Consider the following 12160-nt stretch of genomic DNA (forward strand, 5'->3'; position numbering starts at 1 on the left):
ACTTCCTGGGCTCAAGCAATTCTTCTGTCTTAGCCTCCCAAGTATCTAGGACTACAGGTGTGCACCATCACACTTGGCTAATTTTTAATTTTTTTTTTTTTTTGGTATAGTCAGGGCTTCACAATGTTGCCCAGGTTGTTCTCAAACTCCGGGCTTCAAGTGATCCTCCCACCTTGACCTCCCAAAGCACTAGAATTACAGGTACAATAGACTTCTAAGTAAAATGTTACATCACTTTCTAAAATATCTTCAGAAATTAAATACCATATCATTTGATATCCATAATTGTTCTTGGAGAAAAACTACACAGTCAAGCTCTTTTTTGACAATTGGGGATTTCGTACCACTCCATTTCTTCCTTTACATTGTATTCCCATTTCGGTATCTGCACAGATGTTTTTCACAATATGAGATATTTTTTATTCTTGAAAAGAAATACAATATGCTACTTCTGCCAAATGCAAGTTCTTAAGCAGATCAACTCTAGGAAGGAGGACTACTAATGCTGAGGATCTGGACTGTCCATACCCACATACCCTTAGAAAGTCTTGCTCCCCATCTGGGACATACACACTCAAATGTAAAGACTGCTGCTTCATTCTGTGGTGCTCTTTCTGCTTTTCAACAACATTTTGTCTCATTAATTCACAATTCTTACTTTACCTGTCTTCATATCCCTTGGACAACTCAAGTGTGCAAAATTTTCTTTCTATCTCTAGCACAAAACAGACATTTCATATTGGTTTGCTGATCCAGTGGGCTAATTAGTGTTCTGTCCTGTTCTTTTATTTCATATTGTAGTTTCTTTTTCTTTCTTTCTTTCTTTCTTTCTTTCTTTCTTTTCTTTCTTCCTTCCTTCCTTCCTTCCTTCCTTCCTTCCTCTTTTCTCCCTTTCTCTCTTTCTTTTCTTTCAAGATGGAGCCACACTTTGTTGCCCAATCTGGTCTCGAACTCCTGGATTCAAATGATTCTCCCACCTTGGCCTCCCAAAGCACTGGGATTACAGGCACGAGCTACTGTGCCCAGCCATAGTTTCTTTTTCAGACTGTTATTTTGAGCACTTCAGGTGAGGTCCATTTAGCAGTAAAACACAAGGGGAATTTTTAGCAGGTGGGTGCAAAGAGTTCACTTCCTCACTTATAGAATAGAAAGAAAGATATTAATAACATGGCCCAGGCCATGCCTTTGAAACCTGGAAGCTCCAGCTGCCCAGGATGTGATCCTTGCTCCAAAGGAGCTAACCAGTTAGCACAGGGTGCATAGACATGGAAAACATATGCTAATAAAGCATTATGGGGCAGGAAAGGCAGGAGTAGCTATTGCCATTTTTATTCTAGAGCAGGGCCTGCTACAGAGTTGGGCAAGACTGCAATAAAATATTGTATTCATTAGACAAGCATGCCATGCTTTGGTCCCTTATCATAGACATAGAAGAAGTGCATGTGTTTTTAAGTATTTGAGGTGGAGAAAGAGCCCAACTACTTCTTGGGTGTGGCTAAAACTATCCTTTTCAAGAGGCAACAGATGGGATAGGGGCTTTGGAGTCTGACAGATTTGAGTTTGAGATCTACCGCTTAACTTGAGGTGCTGAATCTTTCTGAGTTTTGGTTTCCTCATCTATAGAATGAGAATAATGTTATGTGCCTCAATGTGTTGAGTACAGACATAATGTGATTATATGTGTAGAGTGCCTGACATCTGGCAGATATCCAATAAATATTAATTTCTTTCTTTTCCTCCTATGTGGCTCATAATACTTTGCACATACTTTGATGTTATTTCTCACTAGTTTGATTTATTGTGAATTTCTTTTTCTCTTCCTTACTAGAGTCTCCAGAGGTCCCATTTAATCCATCTCTGTATTCACTGAACATGTCATAGTGCCTTCTCCATGCAGTGATCAGGAATGTTAAATTTAATTAAATAGGTGAAGAGCATCTATTACAGAGAGGAAGAAGAACATCTTTGTCCAGCCCCAAATCTTGATCTTGGCTTTGAAATTCTCTTTATTTAAATGTCCTTTGGGCAAAGCAATAGAAATAGACTCTGGTTAACTGGTTAACTTAAGCTAAAAAGGACTTACAGGAAGGGCTCTTCAACAGTCTTAACAAATTTTTTTTTGAGATGGAGTCTCAATCTGTCACCCAGGCTGCAGTGCAGTAGTGTGATCTCAGCTCACTGCAACCTCCGCCTCCCGGGTTCAAGTGATTCTCCTGTCTCAGCCTCCAGAGTAGCAGGGACTACAGGCATGCACCACCACACCCAGCTCATTTTTGTATTTTTAGTAGAGACAGGGTTTCGCCATGCTGGCCAGGCTGGTGTTGAACTCCTGGCCTCATGTGATTCACCCAGCTTGGCCTCCCAAAGTGATGGGATTACAGGTGTGAGCCACTGCGCCTAGCCTCAGCAGTCTCATAGGAGAACTCAACAAGCAGCCCTGGGGAGCACAGACTCAGGGGAGCTCCAGAACCTGCAGTGCGGGAGTTGCTCTAGATGCCACCATCAGACCTTCAGTTCCAAATTTATCAATTACTGGGATCACCACCAAAAGTTCAAATTCCCAGAAGAAAATCCAACTTGTATCAGGTGCCTTTATTATAGCTAGAGCACTAAGATTGCAGAGGGAAGCAATAGTTGGTCCATATCGCAGATCCTGGGACCCTTCTAGGCATGCCTCCTTGCCAGCTTCTGGTCAAGCATGAGAACTTTAAGCTGCCACCTGTTTATACCATCTGTGTCAGGTGTCATCTCACATCTAATTCCCTCCCACTCAGCCATTAAATGAAAGCAAGTCAAGGGAAGCCTCAAGTAAAGAACAACTGGCTGGGTGTGGTGGCTCATGCTTGTAATCCTAGCACTTTTGGAGGCTGAGGCAGGCAGATCACTTGAGGTCAGAAGTTCGAGACCAACCTGGCCAACATGACAAAACCTCGTCTTTATTAAAAATACAAAAATTAACTGGGTGTGGTGGCACACGTCTGTAATCCTACCTACTCGGGAGGCTGAGGCAGAAGAATTGCTTGAACCTGGGACGCAGAGGTTGCAGTGACCTGAGATTGCACCACTGCACTCCAGCCTGGGTAACAGAGCAAGACTCTGTCTAAAAAAAAAAAAGAAAAGAAAAGAAAAAGAAAACTCACTGAAGAGCAAGTCCTAAAGCTAACAAAAAGCCCCTCACTCCTTCCCTCCCTTCCATCCTCCTTTCCATCCTCCATACCTGCCATCCTGCCATGAAGACCTCTTTGGTGTCTGTTATGTAGCAGCCCCTATGGGGCACTAAGATACACACAACATGATTCTTGCTCTAAAGGAGGTGACTTCCTAGCACAGGTACACAGACATGGAAAAATAATTTGTTAAAATGTAATGAAATGTAAGTAGGGGGATGGAGTGTCCAGTTGAAGAGGACAATATGATGCTGGGGAAAAAGCACAGATTAGATTACGATGAAGCTAGGATCCAATTCAGGAAGGCTGATGTAGTGTCATTACCATCCATGTGGGGATGGACATCTGTTTCCAGGTGTCTTCCCCCCGCCTTAGCCACAACAAATGCCTAGGTAGTCCTTTAGCAATTATTCTAGGCTAGTCTTATTTATAGACAGATGTTCACTGTGCACTGGAAGAGTGTCAAATGGCCCCTTGCCCTAGCACCATTTTCTTAACTCGCTGCTCTGATACCCAAAGTTTCCAGATTGATTAGAATGATTGCCATGGGTAAGGCAATGTGTCCAGAAGGCCCCATTAGAATGCTAAGAGGTAACATCCACAGTTACAAATATGTTATCAAGAACTAGCTCATCTATCATACAGGCTTTCAATTAGCTATGAGTTGGATCCACTGAGAACTTGTCTCAAGACAAGTACAATTTATTTGAAATGAGGAGCAAGAAAACCTTGAGGCTTGAAACACTGAGTACTTCACAAGAAAGGTTAGATCACAGAAGGAAAAATGTGAGGGGCACGAGATGGAAGGGAAGGGCAGAGAAAGAAGGAGAGGCAGTGGCCTGGAGGGAGACAGACTCTTCTTATTTTTGATTTAAGAGAGGGTGGTGTCTTTGAAGGGTTCTGAGGAGTACTAAAAACGTATTCTCCAGTCACAGAAATTTGGGCAAAGGTGGATTGAACAAAGTAAAATTTCTATTCTAAAAATTCTCAGATTCTTAATTGTGCCAACATGCCTGTAAATCTTAATAAAAACACCCATAATATCAATAATAATATTGATAATAACTAATACTTATTAAAGACTTGCTTCTTTTCAAGTACTACACAGTTTGTACTTTAAATGTTATAGTTACTGAATTCTCACAACCTTACAAGCAAGTGCTATTGTTACAGATAATGTTTTACAGATTAAAAAAACGCCAAAGATTTAGAAGAGGTTAAGAAACTTGGATAAGGGCACAGCTAACAAAGTTATGGCACTGGATTCTAGTTGGAATTTTTGCTCTGACTTCACCATTAAAATTCTTAACTACTAGTGCAGGGTCATGTTTTTTAGGGAACAATGTTCTAAAGCAGAGGTTGGCAAAGTTTTTTGGTAAAGGGCCAAACAGAAATAGTTTTGGTTATGTGAGCAATATGGTATCTGTCCCAACTACTAATACTGTTGTTGTAGTGTGAAAGCAGCCATGGGTGATACATAAACAAAGTGGGTCGTGGCTATGTTCCCATAAAACTACACATACAAAAAAAAAAACAAAAAAAAGCCTATCCTAAATACACCAAAAAAATAGTAGATAGTCTAAATGACCCTTCAAGTAACAGTAGTTGCTTACAAGAACTACCCTTAGCAATATAGCTGGGCCTATCAAAGCACAACAGCAAAAACTGATGTTTTTTGTGTCTTTGAATTTCAGGGTTCTCTCTTTCTTTGATGATGGAGAACAAGTTTAGTTTGAAATGAGAGGAGAGAAATAGAGGATATATTTTAGCCTGTTCTCTTACTGCTATAAATAAATACCTGAGACTGGGTAATTTATAAAGAAAAAAGGTTTAATTGGCCCGCAATTCCACAGGCTCTACAGGGAGCATGGCTGGGGAGGCCTCAAGAAATTTACAGTCATGGTGGAGGTGAAGGGGAAGCAGGCATGTCTTACAAGGCTGGAGCAGGAGGAAGGTGGGGAAGAGGTGCCACACACTTTTAAACAACTAGATCTCATGAGAACTCTCGTGAGAACAGCACCAAAGTGGGGAATCCACCTCCATGATCCAGTCACCTCAAATCACGCCCCCACCTCCAATATTGGGGATTACAAAGGGGGGAATCCACCTCCATGATCCAGTCACCTCAAATCAGGCCCCCACCTCCAATATTGGGGATTACAATTCGACGTAAGATTTGAGTGGGGATGCAAATCCAGACCATTCATAAAAGGACATAAATATTCCCCCACCACCTCCTTTTTTTTTTTTTTTTTTTTTGCAGGGTAAGTATAGTTGAATTCTGGTAAAATAAAAATGCATGTCTCGTGGCCATTCCACTAAATATTCTTTCTCAAATGATTTAACTCCCTCCTGCTTTGGGGCAGGAGCAGAAAATTTTATGAACTTAAAGAATCATGTAAAATTCTTGACAAAATACTTGCCTGGGATTATTTCAACATCCTCTTCCTGACTGGCAAGGAAAACTACCTTCAGAAAGTTAGCTGGAAGAAATAGTTTGAGATGGAAAAATGTGAATAGCTAGCTCTGGAAGTTACCTACTAACCAGGTACCATGGAGGGGTAACTTGTTTGGATTGTGGAGATGATTTCTTTGGAGACATTTAACAGTGAACCTCTTGAGACCTAAAAGGAAAGAAAGTTTTATTTTGGTTCGCTGTAGGAACATGACTTAGGTCTGATTTCAGGGAAACCGAGACTAGCCCAATGGAAGTATGCATATTTGAAATACCCGAAGACGTACTAAGAAGACCCCTTTGTGCATCATAATATCTCCTAGCTGGAGGCTAGAAGGTCACTAGTACAGATTTATTTCTCGTGATTAAAGCTGTGCTTTCTGAAACTATAATCTTTAGTTACAAGTGCCTTTGGAGGTACAAATGAGGGATGCAGTGTTGTATTATGGCTACATACCAGGCTTGTGTGTGCTGCCTGGCTCCATCCACCATCTACCACCTTCCTAACTTACCTGAGAACATCCAGCTCTTTAAGTCTAACTGACCTCTTAAAATGAAGGTGATAATAATGCCTATTTCCTAAAAATGTGCTAAAGGTCAAAATATTGCATAAATATAGCCTTTTGCTCAGTGCCTAGTATATGAGTGCTCAATAAACCTTAGCTATTATGATAGCTATTAGTAAGTCTTTGTTAGCCACTATCACTAGAATGCATTTAGTTAATCAGATTGATTTCCACAGTAATAGTTACCTAAGAATATTGGACAGGCAAGAGAGAGAAATCTTTCTTGATCTGTGAGGGGGAACTTTAGACAGTATAATTGTGAATTGAGGAGGAGTGGAGGGCTTAGGCATGACACATACCTGGATTTCAAACCTGATTTTATTACTTGCAGTACTTAGGATATTAACTTGGGAATTTACATAATTCTCTTGGCCTCAGTTTCTTTTTACATAAAAAATGTGGAGGCCAGGCATGGTGGCTCACGCCAGTAATCTCAGCGCTTTGGGAGGTCAAGGTGGGTAAATCATTAGGTCAAGAGATTGAGACTGGCTGGGCACGGTGGCTCAGGCCTGTAATCCCAGCACTTTGGGAGGTTTGGGCGAGCGGATCATGAGGTCAGGAGATCAAGACCATCCTGGCTAACACGGTAAAAACCCGTCTCTACTAAAAATACAAAAAATTAGCTGGGCGTGGTGGTGGGCACCTGTAGTCCTAGCTACTCAGGAGGCTGAGGCAGGAGAATGGCATGAACCCAGGAGGCGGAGCTTGCAGTGAGCCGAGATCGCGCCACTGCACTCCAGCCTGGGCGACAGGGCGAGACTCTGTCTCCAAAAAAAAAAAAAAAAAACTGAGTCCAGGATTTAGCCGGTCGTGATGAGGGGCGCCTGTAGTCCCAGCTACTCAGAAGGCTGAGGCAGGAGAAGCGCTTGAACACGGGAGGCGGATGTTGCAGTGAGCCGAGATTGTGACACTGCACTCCAGCCTGGCAACAGAGCAAGACTTCATCAAAAAAAAAAAAAAAAAGGTGGAAAGCAATACCTGCCTGTTTTGTAAAGCAGTATCTGAAATAGGGTAAGGCGAGGATAAATGAGTACATGATAAATAACAGCTACCTGAGGTGGGACTCCAACATTTTGGAGCCCTTTTTATTAGTTGTTTATTTTTCCACATCAGCCGAACATATATATGTTTTTATTAGGGTCATGCTACAATTAAAAGTTACTAAGAAAGAGGAAGGAAATTATGACATGTGTTACAACATGGATGAATGTTGAGGTCATTATGCTAAGTGAAATAAACCAGTTGCAAAAAGACAAATACTGTATGATTCCACTAACATGAGGTGCCCAGAGTGGTCAGATTCACAGAGACACAATGTAGAATGTGGTTGCCAGGAGCTAGGGGGAGGGGAACAGGAAATTGTTGTTCAATGGGGATGGAGTTTCAGTTTTACAAGATGAAAGAGGGCCGGAGATGGAGAGTGGTGATGACTGGGCAACACTGACAACGTATTTGATCCCACTGAACTGTCCACTTAAAATGGTTAAGATAGTAAATGTTATGCTGTATGTCTTTTATCGCAAGGGAAAGATCACCTAGGGAGAACTGACACCTTCTTAGGATTGAGTTTTCTATCCTTGATATTGAACAAATATCTTCATATTCATTCAGCTTTGTAATTGTATTTTTCAGGAGCACTTTTACATTTCCCTTATATACATTTGCACGTTTCTTATTAAATGTTTTATCTGGGTATTTTCTGTTTTTAGAGGCTACTGTAAATATGAGCTAAATATGAGCTTCTATCCCATTTATCTTCAGACTAGTAGTCATTTAAAATATAAAACATTAAGAAGCATCATGAAACAAACCATATATTGCAATAAGTAACTTATAAGGTCAGTCCAGGAAATGCAGAATGAATTAGCTCAGAACCATTTCAGTAAACAAAATTTGTACAGACATTTGTTCCTACCATTAAGTTACTGTAATACATGCTAGTTATGTAGTTTCTGAAATCTTAACCACAAAGAGAGATGGCTGTTATTGGAAATAATAAAATACCAAAGCACAATTGGAGACACAGTTGTAAAGGATACAGTTTGTTCTCATTTATAACTCCTCATTGTCTTCTAATGGGTGATCTTAGTCTCTGGAGGGCCCTCTGCTTTGCTGATGGTCTAGCTGTGATAATATAAATTAAGCAAATGTTGGGTTGAGTGGGAATAAATGGTTTGGGTAAGAAATAGAAGAGAGGCCTAGACTTCTAGTGAAAGATCCTGGACAGCGAAAGCCTGGAATGAACTGAGCTGGAAATTGGAGGGGAAAGGAGTGAGAAGGAAGCCCTCTAGCTGGATGGAAAGTTTGGGAGTGGAAGAAAATCCTGCCCTGTGACATTTTAATTCGTGTGTTGAGAACTGGGCCATGTCAACCTTTTCTCAGGTGAAATGGTCCTTACAGGTTGAGAAATCAATCCTTATGAATATTTGCACCTTTTTTTTTTTTTTTTTTTTTTTGAGACGGAGTCTCGCTCTGTCCCCCGGGCTGGAGTGCAGTGGGGGGATCTCAGCTCACTGCAAGCTCCGCCTCCCGGGTTCCTGCCATTCTCCTGCCTCAGCCTCTGGAGTAGCTGGGACTACAGGCGCCCGCCACCTTGCCCGGCTAGCTTTTTGTATTTTTTAGTAGAGACGGGGTTTCACCGTGTTAGCCAGGATGGTCTCGATCTCCTGACCTCGTGATCCGCCCGTCTCGGCCTCCCAAAGTGCTGGGATTACAGGCTTGAGCCACCGCGCCCGGCCCGCACCTAATTTTTTTAAAAAAGCAATCCATAAACATTGTTATTTTTCCAGAATTGGGTTACTTCTCCCATCATGACTCCCCTCCTGACTGCACAGTGTTACAGTCAATTCTTATTTGTGAAATTTTGTGAGGAACCGTTTTAGAAACAAAGTTTCTCTTTCATTTCCAGCAATTGACTCTAATAACCCTGATTCTCATTGCATTTTGGATAAAGAGAAGGGCCTTGCTGAGGTCATTTGCATTTGCTGTGGCCTCCACTTTTGCTCCTCCAGATGACCTCCACATTGCTGGCTTCTTGTTGGGTAAGTTCTTGGCTCTCAGGTCACCATGTCTTAGCTTCTTTCTGGGATATACCCATATCTAAAATTACTTTTATTTTTGTTTATTTCTTTGTTGCAGCTTCTCTTCCTAAAAAGCTTTGGTGGAGAGATGAACGTGGATCTTGTCTACTTTGTTAACTGCTATATTCCTGGTCGTCAGAATGGTGCACATGATAAGGCCTTAATAAATATTTGTTGAATGAACAAATTAATAAGATATGGTTAAACCTCTGTATTTCTTTTGCTCCCTTAAGTTGCAATTTGTATTTATGGCATTGGCTGAAGCATAGGTTGAGTATAAATGGTTTCAACCTCATTGCAATAATTAAGAAATGTATGACAGCAATAAATTAAGAAAATGACTTTTGAGTTTCTTCTCTGCTCACAGCTTTTTAATATTAAATGACCTTGTGTTCTCACAGAATAATGATAAAAAATACAGTAAAGCCAAAAGCCTCAAACAATTCTAGATGTTAAATATTTAGCAGCACAGAGAAAGAAAGGAAAAATTAGGGTAGGAAAGAATGGGTGGATTTGGTTTGTACTTGAGAGTATTTTGGGTTTTTTTTACTTGCTATGAAGGCCCTACTTTTCTTCTTTATATGATGCAGACTGTGATTTCTAGCAATATATTTATTTTAGCCCAGTTATAAAATCTATTTTTAAAAGCAAACATCATCTGCAAAATAGTAGATAGAAAACAGTTCAAAGCAGCAACATTTTTTGTTAATGGGTACAAAAATAGATACAATGAATAGGAATAGATACAATGAATAGGAATCTAGTATTTGATAACACAACAGGGTGGCTATAGTCAGCAACAATTCGTGTACATTTTAGAATAACTGAAGGAGTACAATTGAAATGTTGGTAACACAAAGGAATGATGAATGGTTGAGGTGATGGATGCTCCATTTGCCAGGAGGTGATTATTATACATTGTCTGCCTGTATCAAAATATCTCATATACCCCATAAACATATATACCTACTATGTATCCATAAAAATTAAAAATAAAAAAATTAAAAAGAAGGAAAGAAAAATACCTTGGTCAAAGGTTTGGAGTTAAATATATTAAATTTTAAAATAAAATTTTATTAGGTTTGAAAATATTTGTCACCAAAGCAGTAATATTAATGTAGCTCACATTTACTGAGTAAATTTTAAAAACTAAAAGATGAACATAAAACAACTAGGCATTTAACTGAAAATTCTAGAGGAAAAAAAGCAACAAACAATAAGAAGAAGAAATAAATAAAAATAAATGTGAAAATTAATGAATTTAAAAGCAAGTACACAAATTAAAGGTAAAAATTAATAAGTTTGAATACATCAAAATGAAAGATATCTGTTAAGTAAAAGATTCTCAAAAAAGTTAAGGCATACACAATATATTAAGATATTCACAATATTGATAACTAACAAGTATTATCTAGAAAATACAAGGAACTTCTCGGTGGCTCATGCCTGTAATCCCAGCACTTTGGGAGGCCTGAGGTGGGCGGATCATGAGGTCAGGAGATCGAGACCATCCTGGCTAACACGGTGAAACTCCGTCTCTACAAAAGAAATACAAAAAAATTAACTGGGCGTGGTGGTGGGCACCTGTAGTCCCAGCTACTGGGAGGCTGAGGCGGGAGAATGGCGTGAACCCCGAAGGCGGAGCTTGCAGTGAGCAGAGATTGCGCCACTGCACTCCAGCCTGGGCCAAAGAGAGAGACTCCGTCTGAAAAAAAAAAAAAGAAAAGAAAAAGGAAAATACAAGGAACTTCTTCAAATGAACAACAGTAACAGCTATCACCACAGCAAGTGAAACACTCTGGAAGAAAATGATGAACGGATTCCTAGGAAGCGGCATGGATAGCAAGCAAGCACATCAATAGATGGTCAACCACATAATAATCAGAGTGCTTCACAGGAAAGCCCCAGATCTTAGAGCTGGACGGCAAGCTTTGATATGCAAATGAAGGCCATTAGAAACTGGATCCACCCAAACATGGCGATTCCTGCCCTCTTCTTCCTGCCCTTGGCCTCACATGTGCCTGGCAGCTTGGCCGCCCCTATGTGTCTCCACGTGTGCAGAACATCATGGCGCCCTATATTTGCACATGAAAAGGCTAGGGTGGGAGGTCCAGCTTTTTCCACCAGCTATGTGAGTGACATGCCTGGTCAAACCAATCTCCTGAGCCCTATGCAAATCAGACACTACCTCCTCCAGCCTCCTCATACAAGCAGCCACTTTTCCGAGGCACACTCTTGGCTTTGGAACCCACCTCCTCGGTCTCTGTGTGCAGGAGCATCTTCGTTCTTTCTTGCCTATTAAACTCTCTGCTCCTTAAAACCACCACCAAAAACAAAAACAAAAGCAAAAAAACCATAGTGCTTCAATGAAAACGGGAAACCATTTTATCCCCGTCATTGTAAATAATGAGAAAATCTGATATTACCATACATTAGCAGGGTTTCGACGAAAATTACAGTCTTCTTGCACCGCAGGTGAAAATGTAAAATGATACAGCCAATCTGGAGAGCAACCTGGGAATAACTGGAGAAATGGCGTGTGTGTACACAACAAGCTGGCAGTAGTTCTTCCCAGTTATCACCCATGGCTAGTGAGTAGAATTTTGGTTTTGAAGGGACAATTGCTGTCAAGTCCCCAAACAAGGGTGAACTTGGCAACAATCTTTTCACGGGATTTGTTTTGTTATGCAGTCTAGGTACTTGACACCCTTCCAGATGATGGGGCTTGGGAATTTGTGTCAGCTTTCCCCAGTCTCACATAGATGCTCAGGGGACCATGTTAGAGGATATTTATTGAAGAGATGTATGTGGTAGCAGCTGTTTATTTGAGGAGAGCGACGGGCGGTGTGTGCGTGCTTCATGGCCTAATTCAACTAAGCACTCTATTCTTAG

This window comes from Trachypithecus francoisi, unplaced genomic scaffold (genome assembly GCF_009764315.1).
Source record: "Trachypithecus francoisi isolate TF-2019V2 unplaced genomic scaffold, Tfra_2.0 Lachesis_group15, whole genome shotgun sequence".
Lineage (NCBI taxonomy): Eukaryota > Metazoa > Chordata > Mammalia > Primates > Cercopithecidae > Trachypithecus > Trachypithecus francoisi.